Here is a 13,658-nt window from a genome sequence, read left to right as displayed (position 1 = left end):
ATTTATAATCGGTCATTGTTTATAAACCTCTATTTCTACTTGAAGAAAATTAAATATTGTTCTTCAGCTTGTTGCAGTAGTTTCAATCACAAAGATAAAATCAGCAAGTATGCTGATACAGAAATTAGTGTCTCTTTTCATTTGTTTCCAAGAGATGAAGTTTTAAAGGGAAAATTTATTCGCCTGAAGAGCAAATATTTTACAAAGGCATTAGCTAATTCCTGTTTGTGCTCAAACCATTTTGAGAGAAGCTGTTTCAGCAACTTCATTGCTGTGGAAATGGGATTTAAAAAAAAAATTGAAGTTAATACCAGGTGAAGGTGCAGTACCAACAATACATTGGATTTCCAGGCCAAAGAATTCAATTAATGATACTACTGAGACATTTTAAACAACTGAAGTTCATAAATATAAATGAAATCAGATTTGTGAGCTAGAAATTTACTACGAATACTAGATCTACTATTAAATTTGGTAATCCTGTATATCAGCGTCCCGCGTTCATAAAATGTCGATAATTAGCCAGGATAAAATTTAATTCATTTAATGCATGTAATTAGTGTTTTTTAATAAATTTGGATTAAAAAAAAGAACCTTTACATTTTGAATGACATAAATAAAGTACGTTAGCGACTTTTAATATGATCTGCACGCCGCCATTTTGTTTGTTGGTAATGTACAGTGGTGTTGCCAACTTGTAGTATTTTAAGGATCTTTTTTTTTTTTTCACATTTTGTTTACTAAAGGCTGTTGCAAGTGTTCTAAAGATAAAGTAATTAATAATAGAAACTAAGGTAAATTTTGATGATGGATAGATGAGTGGATGGATGTTTGTGGTTGGTTATTTGCTTGGATTTATGGTTGGTTGCATGGTTGTGTTAGGGTATTTGATGGTTGGATGTTGTTGGTTTGCTGTGGTTGGTTGGATGGGTTGTTGTGTTAGGATGTTTGATGGTTGGATGTTATTATTTTGCTGTGGTTTTTTGGTTGGCAGTGGTTGGATGGTGTTGGTAGGTTGATTGTGGTTGATTGGATGGATAGTTTATTGGTTGATTTGATTGATGGTTGGTTGTGATTTTCTTCTTGTTTGGCAGTGGTTTTTTGGTTGTGGTTGAATGGATAGATGGTTGGCTGGGAGGTTGTGTTAAGGTGTCTGATGGTAGGTTAGTTGGATATTGTTGGTTTGCTGTGGGTGGTTGGTTGGTTATTTTTGGTTGGATGGTTTGATGGGGTTGGTAGGTTGGTTGGTTGTGGTTGGTTGGATAGTGTTGGTTGGTTGGTTGTGGTTGGTTTGATGGTATTAGAAGGTTTGTTTGTTGGTTGGATGGTTTGGTGGGGTTGGTAGGTTGGTTGGATATTGTTGGTTTGCTGTGGATGGTTGGTTATTGTTGGTTGGATGGTTTGATGGGGTTGGTTGGCAGTGGTTGTTGGTTGTGTTTGGTTGGTTGGTTTGATGGTGTTGGTTGGTTGGTTGTGGTCGGATGGTGTTGGTAGGTTGTTGGTTGTGGGTGGTTTGCTGTGGATTAGCAGTGGTTGGTTGGCTTGGGTTGGTTGGATGGTTGTGTTAGGGTGTTTTATAGTTGAATGTTGTATGTTTGCTGTGGATGGTTGGTTGGCAGTTGTTTGTTTGATGGTGTTGGTTGGTTGGCTGAATGAATGGCTTATTAGTTGGTTTGATGGTGTTGGTAGTTGGTAAGTTGTGGTAGGATGACAGGATGGTTGGTTGGTTAATTTGATTTGTTTGATGCCTGAATGTGGTTAGTTGGTTGGTTGGCTGTTCAACAGTCTCCCGAATCGACAGGAATAACAAACAAACTAGTGTGACCATAAACGAAACTAATATCCGATTCTCACTCCATCACAACTACGCTATTACACTCCTGGCACTACTTGCTCTTATCGAGACCTAAACGGGGACTGAACTAGCCTCCCGTAATTGTAATTTGAGGCACATCGGCACAATTTAGGCCATGTCGTGCCTGCAGTCCCTTAAGGACTACTCTCTCTCTAAACAACAAGGGCCAGATTATTACAGTCATATCATTAAAATCAAGGTCTATTCACAGTTAAAATAGTAAAGGTAGTAAAAATTTAAATATTTGGTAAAAATCTAATGTAAATAGTGCATGTTCACAAATTCATAAATCAGATCTTCGTAGATAGCCCCACTTCCCGGATAAAGCCCAGTACCTTCCTAGGGTCGACATTATCAAATAGTGCTTTTAAATTAGTGGCTCTAAAATATTTCGCCCTGACATCCTGGTATCTGGGGCAATCAACGAGGATATGTTCCACGGTGAGGCGAGAGTCACAGTACTCACAAAGCGGGGGCTCCTCTCTCTTCAGTACAAAAGAGTGCGTGATGTAGGTGTGGCCACGCCTTGTCAGACCCTTAGATTTGGGCTGCCACCTGACATCCGCCACAATCTGCCTGAGTTTACTGTGAGTCTCAGCCTCCCATTGGTTCTGCCACTCTCGATAGGTGGCAGAGGCAATACTTTGTCTCAGGTCCGAGTAGGGAATTTGGGTTCCTGACACCGCATGATTTAGGGCTCTCTTTGCTTCTCTGTCTGCGGCTTCGTTTCCCTCAATGCCAACATGGGAGGGGACCCAGATGAAGGTGACATCCCTACGGTCGGCTGTTATTTGGTTCAACAGCTTCAGGCTCTTATGTACCAATGGGATGTCAGTCTTCATCCGCCCCAAAGCTTGCAATGCAGATTTGGAGTCGGAGCAGATTATAAATTTCCTCCTTTCTGATGCTTTTACCGCCATAAGTGCAAGCGATATTGCGTGCAATTCGGCCGTAAAGATGGAGCAGCCATCGGGGAGTCTACGGGAGATTGTTTTGTTCCGAAAGGAGCAGGCACACGCGACCTTTCCCTCCATTTTGGATCCGTCTGTGTAGATGGTGCCACAATCTCCGTAGCTCTCCTGCAGTTCCCTAAAGTGGACTTGTAGTATGCTTGGGTCTGTATTTTGTAGAATATTTGCATTACACAAATAACAAACTAGTGTTTAAGAGGGAAGACATATTAGGAACTCCATTTATTACGAAAACACAAGCGGTGTTGCACTGACGCGCTAGTGTGCAAATGTACATATAATACTATTATGTTACAGCTTTCATCGATCATCTTTGGTATATAAATTTAAGAAAACACGCTGCATGTTTTTTCACGTTTTCGTTGCGTTTTATTCTATTGATATCTGCGCTCTTTTTGTGTTTGACATTTGTGACGATACGAAGCTTGCATATACAAATTCACTAGTGTTTACCTAGCAGTCGAGAGAATTTTTTTTAACAATACCTCTGTTCATGTCAGAACTTCGTGGAACTTTCAGAAATCTGCATGGACGCTGATATCAAAACGGCTCAAATAAATTTACTAAAAATATTAAAAGTTGATGTACATCGCTGATAAAAAAATAATACTAGATCTAGTTCATAGGCCACATGGGAAAAACTCTAGTTTGACCGTTATAATTTTTCAAAGTAAATAATAAATAGGCTAAATGTAAATTTTCTTGACTACTAGATTTAGATCGCTTTTGAAATGACTATCGCGTTCGGGAATTTCCGAAAGTAAGATTGTCAGTTATAAACGTGTCCACCCAACTTGACCAAGACTGAATTCTTTCACAATTTATCTCCCCTCGCCCAGCCCCAAATTCCACCGGCTCTAATGTTGTAAACTTGCCATACGGGTATCACATAAACTACCTTGTTCATCCCTATGTTTATGTTAAGTTTTAATTGTTTACCGCTCCGAATGATGGGCAACAAAATAGAAACTGTACTACCGCTAACCTGCAGGTAGGAAGCACTAGTCCGTAAGAAAAGAATCGAAAAAAGTGAACAAAGTTGTACCTGGTTTGGTTACGTAGTCATACGATAGGGGACAATTCTATACACTAAATCTACACTGACGGTTGACATCCTTCGGCATGTAGATAAATGTGTGAAAATGAATTTTCTGAAATTAACATTCTTCCCCCACCAGTCAACCCCCCAAAAAAAAAAAAATGAACCAAGTCGAATCTATATAAGAGAGACTCACAACCATCTTAACATACTACGGCACTCTAGAATTCAAACAACAGTTTTTTTTAACAGTTGTTAGGCATTGTTATTTTGTACTTCTTTACGATCTGCTTTGTGCTTGTGATCTCATAAAAGTTCTTGTAACACATTATATAAGTGCACAATACAGAAATGGCTGTAAGACGTACTCGAATAGTAAATTTAGATCAAATCATGACTGATCAGCAGATAAAAGAGGAGAGGTGGACTTTAACAAGATTATCAGCAGCAATCAATACAAAAGAAAACTGCCTGGCCTGGTTAGCCAATTGTCGATTGATTAGAAATACGTACGAGACTGTATCATTTGTCATCAGCCAGCAACATTGGTCGCCTATGCCCACCCAAGGAATCGACGGCTTCCGTTGGTCATGCCGGGGATGTGATTTTCGAAAATCAGTTCGAGACGATTCGTTCTTCAGTGGTAGTCGCATAGCACTTGAACAGTTGTTACAGTTGATTTACTGTTGGTGTTATGACATGCCCCAGTTTAACATTATCCATGAAACAAATATTTCTTGCAAAACTATTATAGACTGGTGCAATTTTTGCAGAGACGAATGTGAAAACTAGATAGAAAGACACTGACTTTTGGAAATTGGTGGCATCGACGAAAATGGAGATCCAATTGTTGTTGAGATTGATCAGACAAAATACTTTCATCGAAAATACCATAGAGGTCAGTGGAGAGAAGGCCACTGGGTGTTTGGAGGTGTTGAAAGACTTTCCAAAAAATGTTTTTTAGTCGAAGTGCCTGATGGCACTGCAGCAACGTTAACACAAGCTCTAACACATTTTGCCTGGTACGCACATAGTATCTGATGGATGGGCTGCTTAGGCTAATAGAGCAAACATAAATAATGGGCTCTACAGTCATTCTGTAGTAATACATCAAGACAACTTCGTAGACCCCAACCGCAGCGATACACACACACTCAAAACATCGAGAATATGTGGATGAGAGCAAAATGAAAATTAAAACATCAATTCGGAACAAGCAACGGACTCTTCCATTCATATTTAAATGAATTTATGTTCAGAACTGCCTTAGGGCATAAACATATTTTCTGTGAACTATTGGTGGGGATTACTGAATCATATCCTATGCATTGATGCTAACGTCAGTAACTTTTTTTAAAATGTATATAAGTTTATGTATGTGTGGCATATGTGTTTTTTATATATGTGTCTGTGAAAAGAGAGAGCAAGAACTTTAAATTTTTTTTTAAACATCAACTAAATAAGTTTGTGTATTGATATTATAATAAGGTAATAATTTTTTTTTTGGTGACCTTTATAAACGTGTATTTTTGTATTTTATTTCAAAGAGTATTGTTATGGTAAAATAAATATTAACATTGCACATGGTTTACATTGTGTTTTAAGTGTTCGATTTTGTTTTTGTTGAATTTTTCTTGATTTAATTAAATCTAATAATAGAACGAGATTCCAATTCTAGGACTACCTGTCTTCAAAATCATTAGGTTAAGTTTGATAATGTATCGGTAAATGTATGCGTGCAAATATTGGTTTCCTAATAATAAATATAGGCCTTATCTTAATCGCTCAGTGTGTAGTACTGTAGATCCTAAAAGGATTAAGCCTATACTAGTAGCACTGTCTACGCATGTAGGCTATTACATTATTTCGAAAAATGTGTTAGAGCCTACATTAATTTAGTATTACACTGTAGAATTAGGAGCGTCCCTTTTATAAGAGCATATATATCATAAAACATTTTAACAATTTGATACATAAGTGGCATCCATTTGCTCCTGTGGCCCCACCAGTCCATTTTGGTGCCGGCCCACCGGGCATTTGCCCGAACGCCCATATAGCCAATCCGCCCCTGCATTTACAGCACCAAGATTCGTAGTGCTCCTAAAAAATGAAAAGTCTCATAAAATCCTCCTAAAAATTGCCCTCACCTAAAATCTAGGCCTACTTGTAGCAGTGGACAGTCCGTAGATCTAGGCCTACCTAGTGACAGTGTCTACCTTTAGATCTAAGATGTAGTGAAAATAATTCTCACCTTACCTGAAAACTCTTTGAATTTTAGTCAATTTAATGTTCTCGATATATTTAATGTCTTGATTTACGCTAAATCACTAGAATCTAATGAATATAATTAGCACAAATGCACACCATGACCATATATAAGATACATATAAGTACTAAAAATATACATTTTCACCACAGAGAATATTATGAAGGCATCTCTAAAAGAATGTTTCTTATTTAAAAAATATGAAATAGCGACATATTTGAGATGTTTAAAATAAATCTTTGGAAAAAAAAGATTACATTGTTCTCTGTTCTGGCTGGGATGTTGGCAAGATATTTATTATTTTCACAATCAAGTACCAATAATTTATTTGAAAAATGCATAGTTTTGTGTATGTTTTACAATGCATCAAACATGGCAGGACAAACTGAATATATAAATGTGTATATGTATATATATGTTAATATATATGTATATATATCACACATATATCACACATACATATAGATCATTCATTCCATCCTTAAAGTCTCCTAAAATCTTGTCATGGTAAAGTTCTACTAACATTGACATCTCTGTATCTTATATTTGTCAATGTCTGTAATTTGATCACAGTATTTTACTATTTTAAGTTTTTTAAATTCTGAAAAAAAAAAAAAATTCTGGGAAAAATGAGTAACAGAGCCTAAAGAAAAACGTAAGACATAATAATTATTTATACTGGTGGGGTATCTAATAAATCTGGACATAGATGTAAATCAATCACAGCATAAGAGCATATTATATATATATATATATATATATATATATATATATATATATATATATATATATATATATATATATATATGCCTATAAATATATATATATTTGACATAGATCTAGATCAAAACTCTAAACATTTGAAATAAAAATACAAAAACAAAAATATATATTTACAATAATTTATCAAATTGTTTTTGTTAGATCTGCATAAAATAAAATCGTTTTCTAATAAAAAAAAATAGTTAGATTTGTAAAAGAAATGTTTATTTGTAGTTGGCAGCTTTCGAAATGACACGCCTCCCCCCGCCAAAAAAAATCTAGCCAAGTTGCTGATCAAGCCTTGACAACAAAGAATGTCGTGAAAATGACGCGGGGCGCTGATCTACAGGATTACCTTAAATTTCTTATTTAATAAGTAGATCTATCGTTTACGAAACTCAATTCCAACTTTTTAACTTTTGACCTTGGGGGTGTGTCTCGCCGGCTGAGCCAGCGTCAAGCTCTCTCATCACTTTTTCCATGTCAACCAATGTTAGGTCGAAACAGCACAAAAAAATCATAATTTTATTAAGGTCAAACATACAGTCATAATTTATACACCATTAGACATTTCTTTTAAAGTATTTTAATGATGTAATAACGAAAATTTTTTTTTATCAAAGATAATTTCTTTTTCGCCTCCCTATCAATGAGTATCAATAGGATTTGAGTGCACCGTCGTGACGTCACACAGAAATTCAGTGAAAATCTGACTGTTTTGGATGCGCAGAAAAATTATGTCACAAAAACATCAATTACTAAGTTATTCTTGCAAATAAAAAAAAAAGAATAATATATTCATTATCTATAAATCAAAACACATATTATATCAAAAATTGTCAAAACCATCGGAGTTACCCTTTAAACAAAACTTTTACTATGCTCCATATTCAATTTGGCTTTTTTGTGAAAGCTTCATTTTTAAGTTATTATTCAACATCAAATGTTGCTAAATCTTCAGGTTAAAGCTAATAGTGATAAGAATGGATTTTTGTAACAAATAAAAAAGCCGCACTTTTCCCTGAAAGACTTGTGTTCTAAAGGTTTCATCAAATCTATTTTTGGACTTCAAAGTTGGAGCAGTAAAGTTTACGTATAAATGTAAATTTAATTTAAGTTTGGATTTATAGCGTACTGTAATAAGTTAGCATCAAAACAAAATATTTCACTACTAAATTTAGGAATACATCTGGACTAAAGCTATGCCAATTTTCTATTGAAGTTCAGTTAAATCATTCATTAGCTGGCTGTTTCACTGGAATATTTATAAAAAAAAAGTGTTAAGAGAAACATAGGAATATCATTTAAAATATATTTTTTTTAGGAAAAAGGATGGGGGTAGGCCTTTAAGATCATTATGTAGCTAAAATCTCAAACATTGACCAAAAAAAAATTGTACTAATACAAGATCTTTGAGTAGGCCTAATTCAACTCTTGTATTAAAAGCTTCACCAGTAAATAATGAGTAAATAGAAGATTAATGAGAAGTGCAGTATTTCACGTGGCTACGCAGTTGAATTCAAGTTGCGACATACATTAGACTATTTTGCCTCATTCAGCGCATATATAGCCTATTCCTAACCGTTGTGCGCTTCTGGTAGATTTAGATTCTTTTTTTCACCGTCGAAGTCTGTCTTCGGCAGTGGATTTTATTTTGCTCTCAAAAGTGTCTCACGCGGAATTTGTATGTAATCTTCACCTGTCTCGTTCCGAAGCCGCCTGCAACCAGGTGCTCTCTTCCTAAGCTGGTCTCGAACGAGTTTCTTGGCACCTCTGTTACGCCGACCACCTTTAGCTCACCAAAAAAGACTGCCTTTGGTATACGTTAGTCATACAGTCTCACAATATTGTCCATACCAGCATTCGCAAACATCTTTCCATTACAGACAGACCACAAAACAACTATTAGCGGCTTTTCCTCCAACAAAATATTCACAATTAAAGTATTACAGCGCAATTCATAAATATTCGTCGCTTTCAATTAGTACTTAACAATGTCTTTAAAAAAAAACAACTAGCAGGCCACTCGTTTAAATTATCATTCTCTACCTTTATTTTATTTTCGCTCTTGCAAATAAATACGAGCATTGTAGTTTTGATTCTATCGAACGAGAATCACTATTATAGACACTTATGTAGATTTATTTATTATTGAAAAAGACAAAAATGAAATAAAATGTGTAGAGATCTGTTTATAGTTACTGTTTATTGTTTTATGCGTGCTTTTTTGTTCTTCTTTTTCTACAAATTGTTTATAGGTTAATTGCGCTGAGCCGTGTAGGTGAATTTTACTTGCGTTATAAAGGCCTGTACTACTGTAGAACTTATACATAATATCAGTGCGCAAATGTTTAATTAGTCCTAGTGGTTCATTAAAACCCTCTCACAGGGCCGGATTTAAGTGTGTGGAACCCCGAGGCAGGATTTTTCGAAATCTTTCATAGTACAATAGGTTTTTAGAATATTTACTAAGCTACAATTTGGTAACAATAGATTTACGTAAGATGTTGTAATGTTAGTGTTGTAACCTTTTAATTCTATCTTCATTAATTGATTTTAATTATATCTCTTTTTTATGTTTTGATTAAAAAACAATTTTGAAGATTTTTATAAATTTAAATGTAGGCTAACTTAGAACTATTGTTGTTGTTTGTTTTTTTCAAGGTCAATCTCTTTAGGCAGTTTTCTATATAAAAGACTGTACCGTTACATGTTTTATGTTTTAAATATGCTTCATTAGGTATTGATATTAAAATAATTACTATATCTTCGATTCCCAAGATTAAGTATGAGTGCTGTGTTTTACTTGACTTTGCAAACCCAGCTGCGACCTGCATATTTTGCCGCATCTCGTGCAGACAAAGGCGTTGTCCGCCGTCGGTCTATAGGCCTATAAGTGGTTTTAGTTTACGTAATCCACATTCTATTATAGGCTAAAAATACTTGGCGCAGACTGGATGCTTACAGTGTTTCAAAAATCCAGGTACCGTAAATTATCTTTAGCAACGATAATGCTAATTTGCATTTTATTAAATTGTTACGATCATCAATAGTGCTAGATGTTACGATCAAACTTGATGCCAAGATGTCACCATGAAGCGCAATCAATGATCGTAATTGCCGAGGATTCAGAAATCGTCAGTTGATAAGATGATCATCTACAAGTTGCCAGTTGATAAGAGGATCACCTAGAAGTTGCCAGTTGATAAGAGGATCATCTAGAAGTTACTAGTTGACAAGACGATCTAAATATATTATTATATATTCAATGAAGAAATTTCTCTTCGTCTAAAACAATTACTTTAATTCAAAACTTGGAAAAGCTATTCACAAATAATTACAATGGTTAAATGTACTTGAATAGAATAACTGATCTACACAATAATATAATTGAGTTCTAACACTAGACTCTCGTACATGTTATATCTAACACGTTCCGCACAAGACTGGCGGTCAAATCTCTCAGCTTACAAAGCTTGGGCGTTTTGTCATGTGACTAAATATCTCTCTGCCGCTTGGTTAAAATCTGACCAATAAATGCAGCTCAATGTACAACAATCAACATCTCAAACCAATCATATCCATTTCAAAACATTATTTAGTTGCGTGATAGAAAATCCCGAGGTAGCTAAAATTCTGCCGACAAGCTAAATATAGACTATGGCTAAATATAGATATAGTGTACGTGACATAAATAAAATATGTGAGATACAAGGCAAACATTTTTCTACTTTGATTAGTAATTATGTTTAAGCGTGTACGCCCTTCAAACTAAGTGATTTGATATAAATCGGAAATTAATTTTTCATATTTAAAAAATTATTAAACATACTTTTGAATGCTGGAGAAAGCTGGCACATATATGGGGTGGAAATTAGATGAGTCTAGATCAGTGTTTCCCAAACTTTTCCTTAACGGAACACAGTACATATTCTGAGTACTTTGCGGAACCCCCCTTTTTTTTAAAAAAAAAGATTAATCCACGTGGTGGCCTACTAGTTACTAGTAACACCTATTCAGGCCTCGTGGAACACAGTTTGGGAAACACTGCTTTAGATGTGTAGCTGTTGTTCCAGCTTTTCATCTTCGAGGTCTTGTGTGGCATAAAAAATTCACTCTGTTACTTGTTGGGCATATAATTATCTTATACTTATAAGGAACGTCTGTAATATTTTAATAAGAATTTGAGCCCACTAGAATTAATGATTAATAATAATAATAATCTTTATTATCCATATGGAAATTTGTCTTACAATTTGCTCCAGACTCACTCATAATTTACATGTGAACTTTTGGTAAAGAAAAGATTTAATTGGTCGCCACATTGTCAAATGTTTAAATGAAATTTGGCCTTCTAGTATATCTTCTCAACAAAAAGAAATAAAGCAAAGGCGGTAAAATAAAAGAAATCTTTCAATAGATCTCAAGCTGTTCCTCTAGTGGCTATAATTTAAGAACGAAAATATTCTTTCACTTGTAAAAAAAAAAAAAATAGGCAAGAAGCATTTTCTTAAAAACTCCACCTTGTGACGGTTCCAAGCTAGCTACCCTACCCTGTAGAAAAACCACTAGCTACAGAAACACCAAACAGCAAATCAACAGAAGTCACGGACCTGGGAAAGGATGGACCACCATCTGGAAGGTTTATGACGCATGTTGGTGAAAAGCCAGAGTCATCTGGAAGCCAACAGGCCTAAGACCATCATCTCTACCAGGACCACCACCACCATCGGTACCATGCAGGAGAGTGAGAAGACAGAGGAAGTGGCAGCTGAGATGAAAAGGTACAACCTCACCATCTTAGGAATCAGTGAGTCAAGATGGTCTGGTTTCGGGCAGAAAAGACTGACTTCGGTTGAGCTACTTTTATACTCAGAACATGAGCAAGAGGCCAAACACACTCAGGAAGTAGCCCTGATGCTGTCTAAGCAGGCCCAGAGAGCCCTTATTGGATGGGAAGTGCATAGCCTTATTCCAACAGTGTAGAAAAGGATTAACCAAGACATTGTCCAATGCTATGCCCCAACAAACGACAGTGAAGAGGAGGACAAGGACACTTTTTACTACAGGCTGACTACTATCCTAAATGAAAGACCCCAAAAAGCATCATCATCATAAGGGGTGACAAATGAATACTTTTTCTTTTTGTATTAAAGTTAAGAAATTACAAAATTTTAAAAATCTGTCACTAATATAATTGTCAGGGAGAGGTATGGCGAGAATGAATGTTAGTTTGATATTTTGGTATGATTGTTATATCCCCTTGTTATGAATGCGAAGTGTTGCACGTGTTGTGAACTGAGTGATTAAGTCTTCGTTGAATGTGCGAGAGAATGTTAGTCAGTAAGGTCTTGCTCCCGGTCCAGGAAGGTTGGACGTTTACTTCCTGGACTGGTATTTATGCATTTATAATTTTATATATTTATAAGTTGATGGACTGGTGTTTTGTGTATTTCATAAGAGTGATATAATTGTGTGCTTTATTAAGTATTAAAGTATTATCGATATTCGTGAATATAAGGAGTTAGAGTTGATGTATATTAAGTGTTCGTATTTGAGTTAAGCAAGTATTGAATTATAATTGAGTAACCAAGAAAGTACCAAGCAAGTATTATTTAATATTCAAGAAACCCCTAGTGAGCCACAGGAACCAAGTTAAGAAACACAACAAGACAAGAGACAAGCAGAGCATAGCAGCAGCAAAAAAAAAAAAAAATATATATAATAAGAACCCCTGACAATAATTTATATATACTATAAATTAAATTCTTATATCGAGTCGCCCCACCCCTATTCTTTAATGCCAAATGCAATCTTTAGCAGAAATTATTAAAGGAGCGAGGATTAATCGTTTTCACTCTACCGCCATTCCCATTTCCAGACAGAGTTTTTGTAATTTCACATGAATTTATCATAATTATTTTAAGAAAGACTTTGCATTGGAAAAGTTAGAATTCAAACGAAATTTTTCAGTATAAGAGTCATGATTGAGATGAGTTCTAAACTCAAATAATATTTTCATAGTCGCCTTTTCTCAACCTTTACTCAATCTGATTTTTTTCTAGCTAATTAAATTTGGGACTTTTAACTCACAATTTAGACTACAGTTTTCTTGAATACAATTTATCGAATAAGTTTTTTTTCGGCGGTGATGCTCAAAGCAAAAATCTAAATATATGGGGTATCCTATCTTTTCAAGGAACAAATCGGTTTTATTTGCAATGTATTATAGGCCTATAAATTCATATTAGAATATTTTTCAAGTACAACATTATTCGAAAGGTCCTTCGCCCCGAACTCCATTTATGAATAATGAGCTGTAGATGTCAGGAGAATGTGTTTCTGCAATGAAGAAAGCAAGAAAACGCTTTTGGCGTCGGGGCTTCGCCCCGAACTCCACAAGAGAACCTTATAGCGCTGCCCCAGTTGTTTTGTTTTTCGACGAAGTTTGAGAAATGCTGCTTTTTTAATTCTCATATACATATATATATACATATATATATATATATATACATGTGTGTGTGCGTGTGTTTGTTTGTGTGTGTGTGTGTGTGTACGCAGGTTTATGCGTAGGGTTAGGGTTTACTGGGCGTTAGGGTTAGGGTTTGGAAAAAAATCGCCCCCCCCCCACTCCAAAGTTCTGGATCCGCTAGTGCATCTGATTGATTGCAAGGCATATGGGAATCCCTGCTCAATGCCTTTAGGAAGTTCCTAATTATATGTAATGTCCCCAGCCTGGTTGCTGTACCCGATTGCTGTAGGCCT

This window comes from Biomphalaria glabrata, chromosome 9 (assembly GCF_947242115.1).
Source record: "Biomphalaria glabrata chromosome 9, xgBioGlab47.1, whole genome shotgun sequence".
Classification (NCBI taxonomy): domain Eukaryota; kingdom Metazoa; phylum Mollusca; class Gastropoda; family Planorbidae; genus Biomphalaria; species Biomphalaria glabrata.
Note: the sequence above shows the minus strand (reverse complement) of the source record.